The sequence below is a fragment of the Cyanistes caeruleus genome, chromosome 4 (assembly GCF_971803275.1).
Source record: "Cyanistes caeruleus chromosome 4, bCyaCae1.hap1.1, whole genome shotgun sequence".
NCBI lineage: Eukaryota > Metazoa > Chordata > Aves > Passeriformes > Paridae > Cyanistes > Cyanistes caeruleus.
The window spans coordinates 17,523,339-17,531,476 of NC_141704.1; the positions used below are offsets into that span (position 1 = coordinate 17,523,339).

The 8,138-nt window shown below is 39.5% G+C and overlaps 1 long non-coding RNA gene across 1 annotated transcript; it reads right to left on the reverse strand.

Annotated features, from left to right (window-relative positions):
- Positions 1 to 241: 241 nt before the first annotated feature.
- Positions 242 to 6,008, reverse strand: LOC111923036 (uncharacterized). The gene is made up of 3 exons (XR_002860885.2): positions 5,551 to 6,008; positions 4,151 to 4,448; positions 242 to 3,528 (listed from the first exon to the last, which is right to left on the reverse strand). It is a non-coding gene; the product is annotated as an uncharacterized LOC111923036 (long non-coding RNA).
- Between the last annotated feature and the right edge of the window lie 2,130 nt (positions 6,009 to 8,138).

The window sequence follows — 8,138 nt, forward strand, 5'->3', positions numbered from 1 at the left end:
GATAACTGTTCTTAAGAGCAAAGTAGGCTTTCATATTGATGAAAACCACTTAAAAATAAACAAGCTGTTCAAAGCAATTGGTAAGCTATAAATATTAAAAATTAAAATATAAATATATATTTATATATAAATATGAAAATTAAATTGTATATGAAAAATTATATATGGATTTATATATGAATATATAAATTATATATATGTATATATATTATATATATATAAATGAAAATATAAATATTGAAAATGATCATGTGAAACTTTATATAGGGATACCTCTTTGTGAATTACTGTGGTGGTACAATTAAAAAATATATATAGGCAGTATATGACTATGGTTTCATATCATCGCTCTTCATTAGTTTTGCACAAATGTTGCAATCACACAGGAGGGGCACAGAAAAATTATGCTTAGTATATGCAAAACTGCCAGAAGCTATGCATTGTTTTCTTCAGATAGATCCTTTAGACTAATATTTTTAGCATGGCTGCTCCCTCACTTTCACTCTCATCTTCCTCAGGACTGGGGAAGAAAATAGCAAGAGCAAAAGCAATAACACTCACAACCAAAGACAAAAAAGGTTCAATAAATGAAGGACTGAGGGGAGAAAAAAACAAACTTACAACAACAATTAGTTACCACCTCTGATGGTAGATCAATGCCCAGCCAAACTCTGAGCAACAACTGTCCTGGAAGATGGTTATTATGATTGTGCAGGATATCATACAGTATGGAACTTGCCTTTGGTCAGTTCAGGTTAGTTGTCTCAGCTCTTTCCCCTCCCATAATCTTTCCCACGCATAGCCTAATTGCTGAAGGAGCAGGCTGAGTAGAATGGGAAAAAGACTTGTCATCAAGTGCTGTTCAGCCATGGCCAAAACAATGGCGTGTTATCAGCACTGGTTTACTTGCAAATCCAAAGTTACGAAGAAAATTAACTACATTCCAGCCAGAACCACTACAGTCACAATATGTTGAGATATTGTATAAAATATGTCTTTTGTAAAAAACAGATTTTGCATATTACCATCAGCAATTAAACCAGTGAAAATTTTGGGTGGAGGGCTGGGCAGGAGGCTGGGGGTATTTTGTTTTGTTCTGTTGCATAAAAGACAAGAAGCAAGTGGTACATTCTACTAGCCAACATTAAGGATCATTCTATGTAAATTGCCAGGATTGTTGATTCATTATAATAGTTCTGTCAGATTATATCAGCCAAAATTGCTCTTGAAGACAGGTACAGTAACGAAGTGATGCTGATGAATAAATTATGTAGTCTAGAAATAAATAATCAAATATGAAAAGCTTTTTGACATGCTCTTTGACAGTAAAGAAAATATTATTTGATGATTACACTCCAATTCAATAGAAGCAGAAGACCAATCTATAAAATATTTAACAAACCAATCTGAGTGAAACATGTCCAGTCTCACTGGTCTATGTGAAAAACTGAGTAACTGCCTCTTCAAATTAATCAGAAATACTTTGGTATGCTCTTTTAATCGGAAGGTCACTTTAAAGATGACAGGCAAGAGTTCTTTCTATTTGGGCAAATATTTGAGCTTACTACCTTGTTGTATTTATATAAAACTGTGTGCATTGTCCTTGTGTAAGTACTTTTCTCTGTGACCTTTTCAAGCATATAGCAAATAAATCTTTCCTTAGCTTTAAAGTGGCTGTCATAACAACACCACAGGGCTCTAGGATGCTAACTAACAATTTCAAAACAGTCTAATCAATTTTTAAAAAAAAAATCATTTAAATTAATAGGTGTTGGTATGAAATGACTAATCAGCTTTAATAGTTACAGTCTGGGCATTTTACTATCTTTCCCAGTTACATTTCCATAGAGTTTTATATATAAAACAGTTGTATCAGTCTTTATTAAGATGGGATTAAAATGAACAGTTGCATAAAGGAAAGGACTCATGCTGACATTAAAACATTTTCTGCAAGATCTGTTTTGTTGCTTTGTTTTTTTTTTCTCTTAAACTGATTAGGAATTATCTCGTTGCAGTAAATTAAAGCAGACTTCCCATCAGAGGAGTGCCTAGGTAAGAATGCAATCTCAGTTTGAAAGTCATCATCTTTAAAGGAAAGGTTCACAAGACTTTTACTCCAGACAGGATTTCTACCTCAACCTAGAATCTCAAAATCAGGCTGCATACTTTCTCTGCTCTGGCCCAAATGAGTTTTATACTCAGGTTCAGGGGTCCTGGTGATTGTTACCTACAACTGGGAGAGAATCAGGTTTGAAGCACTTAGGCAAGCAGTGAGAGAGTGAATAGAGGGAAAAAATATGTCATAATGGTAATTTCTCTAAGCAAATTTAAATCTTAAAGATAAAATTGGTTTCTTCTGTGTCTTTGTAGAGCATTCACATCTGACCCATGCTGCAGGATTATCCTTCAACATGTGATCATCAGAAATTTCAGAACCCAAAATGTGAATCTTTCTCCTCACATAATTTTGATCAGAAAAGTCCAGGGTAGTAACTAATAATAGGATACTATCTGTACTGTGCCATGGATGGTAGGATTAGTTGATACTCTTCATGTATATGTGTGTGCATGTATGATTGAATCAGTAATCTTAAAGTATTTAAAATTAATTATTTGTTCTGAAAAAAAGGAAGTCAAGAAAACAAGGTCTGTTGAATCCAATAATATTGATTGCCAATAATCTGACGTATTTATGGTCTGATTTTTGAGGTTATCATATGTAGATCCAGGAGGTGGAGTTTATGATCCTTGTGGGTCCCTTCCAGCTCAGGATAGACTATGATTATAATTTCAGTCTAATTCAGGATCCAACATGGCTAACCCATGAACAGCACCACGTGTCTAAGAAGTGATAAAATAGAACCAACCAACTCTTTTGATATTCCTTGGTGTCTGACTTACATCCCTTGAATGACCTGGTATGAGCAATTCTGCCTAGCACACATTAGGTACAGATCAGCAAAAGAAACCACAATGAGATACTTGACATCCAAACAGATTAGTTTAGCTTCATGTTGAAAGCAGTGCAAAAATGCTGTACATAAAAAAGGTATGCATTGCAAGCACTTATTTACATCATAAAATAAAATGTATTATGTACCATTTGTTACTAAAATGGAATATGTATAAAGAACTAAAATATTAGTCCACTCTGGTCAGAACATCACTGGGTAAAAGCTAAAGCTTGTTATCATGTATCAGGGCACCGTGAGGGCTGGTGTCTCTCCTGGCCCTGGAACCTGGTGTGAAGGGACCTCCTCATAGAATGTCAGTACCGGGCTCCATGGCTAATCCCACTGTCAAAAGTCAAAGCCAGTGGGATGGAGCCTGGCTGGAAGTGTCTGCTCTGCCTGCTCCCAGCCAGGGCACAGAGCAGTCCAGGAATCAGCTGGGGGAACTGGGTATCTCCATGGGGAAGTCCAAGGGGAAGGCCAAGGATTGGTCCAGGATTGGTCCAGGCTTGTCCTGTTAGGTCATCTCTGGGACAGGGATCGAGAGCTCCAGAGGGGAGAGAAAGACATCCTGATCCTGGGGCAGGAGACAATGCAGAAGGCTCGTAAGCATCACTTTTTTGGTGGTGATTAAGACAAATCTCAGTCTTGATCCCACCCACATCATTAATCCCAAACTTGCAAACATGATGAGTCTTTCACTGTAAAAGAAGTAGAAAAGTAAAAACTAGGAAACCACTTAGGTTAAGGACATTTATCAGAGGCAGTTTAGCTGAAATTGGGACACCTATGTCTTGTACTGAAAAAGGTGTCAGTGGGTCTCTGGAAAAGTATCTTGTATTCCCAGGAGCTCAGAACATGAGAAACTCACAAATGTACTATCAGAAATTTTTATGTAGTCTTCAAGCTTCTAGCTATATCACTCGACATAAAACTAAGCATAAGGCTATACTATTTTAAAATTCAAGAGAGTTGCTCTAAATTGATTATAGTAATGGGGGGAATTTAACTTAACAGGGAGAGATTCAGCTAGAATAGCCAAATGACTATGACTACTTCTAATGATGTCCTAAATGATCAGCAACCTGCCAAAGAATCAAAATTAATTCTATATGTAAGAAGTTTTATCACAAATTATGTTGTTTAGATTGTTTTAAATGTAGAAAAATATCCCTAGCAGTTTGTAAACCAATTCTTACTTCCTTGATGGTATTCTGTGATGTTGAACATTAACTGAAGATCCCTTCTGTGGACAATAGGTCTGATGCTCTAGTGCAATGTTCCTTCTGCAGCTAGCAGGTTTGCATTTAATTTGCAAAAGCAAAATGTTCCTAATCTGCTTTTACAGATGTGATGACAGGAGTAGAATATCAGAGGTGATGTTTTTGTCTTTTCTTCATGAATAGAATGTATGATCCTGAATTTACTCTGTGGAAATGGAATGTGGACCTGGTTTTCTATCAAATCAGTTTTCATACCCCTGAAATGGAGCTAATCCTGGAAAAAAAAGTGAAACAAATGTAGCCCTCCAAACCACCTTAATTATGATTTAATCTATGTTTACTATATTGAAGTTTTCTAACAAGGAGAAAAGTGTATTTCTTTTCATTATTTTGGTTAGTGTTAATTTAAATATGCTGAATTAAATGGTCTTATTCCTTATGCTCCTAAGTATCACAAGTGAAAATGAGGCTGTTAGGAATAGATTTCCAGCAGGCTGGGTATTATTTAGCAATAAATAGTTCAAAAGCTATTAACTCATCTTTCTGTAATTTGTAGCACCTGGTAGTGATCTGACTTTAGACTTCTTCACATACCTTTTCCGTATCATTAACCACAATCAGAAGTCACAGTTTCACAGCAATTGAACCAATGCTCAGAAAGAGTGTTACAGACATTAGTTTTAAAAAATATATTACTTTGAAATAGTTTGGCTCTATTTAATGCCTTCTGTTTTTAAAATAATTCAGTAAACCTCTCTGCAGATTACTGTGGAGAGGAAGAAACACCAGAGCATCGCATCATGTCTGAATAGGACACATCCATTTTGCAAATGAACTGCAACATGAAGATTTGAAATGTATCATGGTACAATGGTACAGTTCAAACTCAATAACATTAGGATAGAAAGCTGTGTGGTATGATCCATAGACTTTACAGTGTAGGCAACATAGAAGAATTCCGTACTGTGATAAGGATGGAACAAAACTTCATAGAGTTCCAATCAGCCTAACAGCAAGAAAAAACCTGAGACAAAAAGGAGTCTCACATCTTATGTTAGTCCACATGAACCAGTAGCTTTTTGAGGAAACATTTCTTTATGTGATACAGAAATTTGTTGTCTATTTCTCAGCTCCCAATGCTTAAAAATCATTCCTTCCTAAATTTCAGCTGAAGGAAGATCCTTAGTTAAAGTGGTAAAGGAATATGGAAATATTTTTTTTCTGTACTACGCTTTAACATCTTCCCATCTGTAAAGTAAAATATTCTTCAATGTGAAAATTACAACGAAGAATTTGTATTATAATCACAATTTGGTAGAACAGTTAAGCAAGTTATAATCAAATTTCATTGAAACAGTTTGAATGCATCACAGTACCCTGAAGATCTTAGTGAGAAAGATGGAAGAATGCCTTCTTCTGGCTAAAAGATTACAAATCAGTTAGATGACTGGGACTCCTACCACTTCTATTTCTCAACTCTTCATATCTGCAATGCAAATTGAAGTGGAATTCTTTAAAACTGTACAAAACCGCCACCTTTTTGGCTTTTCTTCGTGTGTGTGTTGGTTTCGCATTAATTGACATTTGGTGTGGATGGACAAAGGCACCCATGGAAATGAATTTTCTGAGAGAAGCTGCTAACAGCTTCCTCTGTGCCGGGCAGAAACCAATAGCTGGCTAGCTGTGAGAACTGAAAACCTATTAAACCATTTAGAAGGTAGGTCTGCAAGCCCGGGGAATCTCTCTCTCGTTTCTGGCCTTGGAGAGGTAACTGGGCCCCGCTCGGGCCGGCCCCGCTCCGCCGCGGCCCGCGCAGCCTGGTGGGGCCGGGCCTGACCCCGGCGGTGGCCGGGCGGGGACGGGAGAATGCGGGACCCCGGCCGAGGCTGGGCCGGGCCACGGCTGCAGCACCTTGCTGACACCGAGCCCTGCCCCGCTGCCGGCCCGGGCCGAGCCGGGGTCCGCTGGGCCCCGGGAGCGGCTCCAGGCCGGGCCAGGCCTCCGCCATGGCCCGCACAGCCCCAGCGGCTGCCGGGCAGAGGGAGGAGAAGCCATCGGCCCGCAGCTGAAACTGAAGGAAGCAGGGCCAGGGACCAGCCATGCGGCCAGAGCGGCCGCCACTGTTCTGGCCGGGCCCCCTGAGATCTTGGCACAACACCAGCACAGCCTGAAATCCGTCACCGTGACTGCTTCAGCCACTGCCCGGCAGAAACCATCATGACCGTCCGCAGGCCTGGGCGAGGCATTAACTCTTTCACTAGACAGGTGCAGCTTGCAAAACATTGAGCCTCTCGAGTGAGAGAAAATGGTAGAGTGAAGACACGTAGAGGACAACATGAAGACACCAAGAAGGAATCAAGTCCCAGATGGAAGAGGAATGAGGAGATGCCTAAGTCCCAGATGGAAGAGGAATGAGGAGATGCCTTAATCTTAGGCTGGAGTTCTTTTGGTAAAGCCATAGAGATGGACTATGATGCACTAGAGTATCTCCTTTAATTCATGAAAAAGTATGGGGGGATGGAATGCTCAAACTGTAGACATGAGCAGAGGCATCCATAATGAAGCAAAGCAGATGCTGAAGTAGCTGTGATCCCATCAGAAGCTTGAACAGAGAGAGAGAGATGAGAGTGATGAAGACCCTAGGGAAAGAAGACCTCTGTTCCCAGAGATGCAGATTATCTCAGAGAGAGATGAAGAGAACCTTTGTTTTTAAACAGCTTATGCTTAAAATAGTACCCCATAAGTTGACATGGCCTATGAATGCAGCTGTGGGAAAGCTATGAAAGACAGGAAGAACTTCATGATTGCAGATTTTCCCGGTTGGCTGCTATTCACAGAAATTAAAAAGCCACAAGAGAACTGTTTCTTGTGGAGAAGTCTCTATGGCATGACGAGAGAAGCTTCTCTCCCTACAAGAACTGATGAAAGGCTATTGTAGAGGTGGTAACTGATTGAAAATACCAAGTTTTGTTTCTATGTTGTCAGAGGGAAAGAAAAGAGGTAGTGGGGAGGGGAAGAGAAGTGTTCTGAAGGTTTTATTCTGATTCTTATTACTCTTTTAGTTCTGTTAATAAAGTTTTCTTTATACCTTTTAAGTTTTGAGCCTGCTTTGCCCTCCTTCTAATTCATATCTCACAGCAGGAAATTAGTAAATAATTCTAGTAGGTGCACTGGTGATTTTAGCCAGTGCTAAACCCATTACATGATTTGGTGCATTGGCTGGGAAACTCAAATTGGTGAACCTAAACCACTACAGTGTGTAAGGTTATTTGTTACTTTCATAATTTTTTTATACTTTCCAATCTCACTATTTACCAAAATCAGAAAAAGCTGTACACTAGTAACCTGAGCCAAATAAAGGAAAATCTTTTGACAATATTCTGTGAAATGTTCCATTCTCTCCAAAGGCCAAGGACTTAAACTCTCACAGTGTTTAAACTGATGTCCACTGGAAAAAAAATTGACTGTTGCAGGTACCAGGATATACTGAGGGAGCCAACAGACTCTGCATCCTTTTCCCCTAACTCCTAGAAGTTTGTCTGTGTTCTAAGTCAATTCTGATTTTGCTCACCTGTATAACATGGGATCAAACTGCTGTAAAAATACAGGCAATGAGAATTTTAAAAGAGAGCTTTGCCTATGGTCTCTTCCCTCTTCCTTTGAAAGCTGTATTATACTCAGGTGCTTGACCTATGTCCATGTGAGAGTTTTGTGGCAGCCCTGCTGATACGTGGAATTGCACCCCACTGTCCCTGACCTGGCCTCACTGTCTTGACTCCCTGGCCATGTGCCAGAGCTGAATTGTTACTAAAGACATGGCTGGCAATCACAGGTCTGTTGGCTGACCCTGGTCACTGCCATCAATCAACTTCTTTTCTTGCATGTGTGCTCTGTAATGGTGTCACAGTGCTTGAGTTGCTGCCCTGCCTGCCTGCTGCAAATCCAGTTTCTGGTTCCCTTCTCC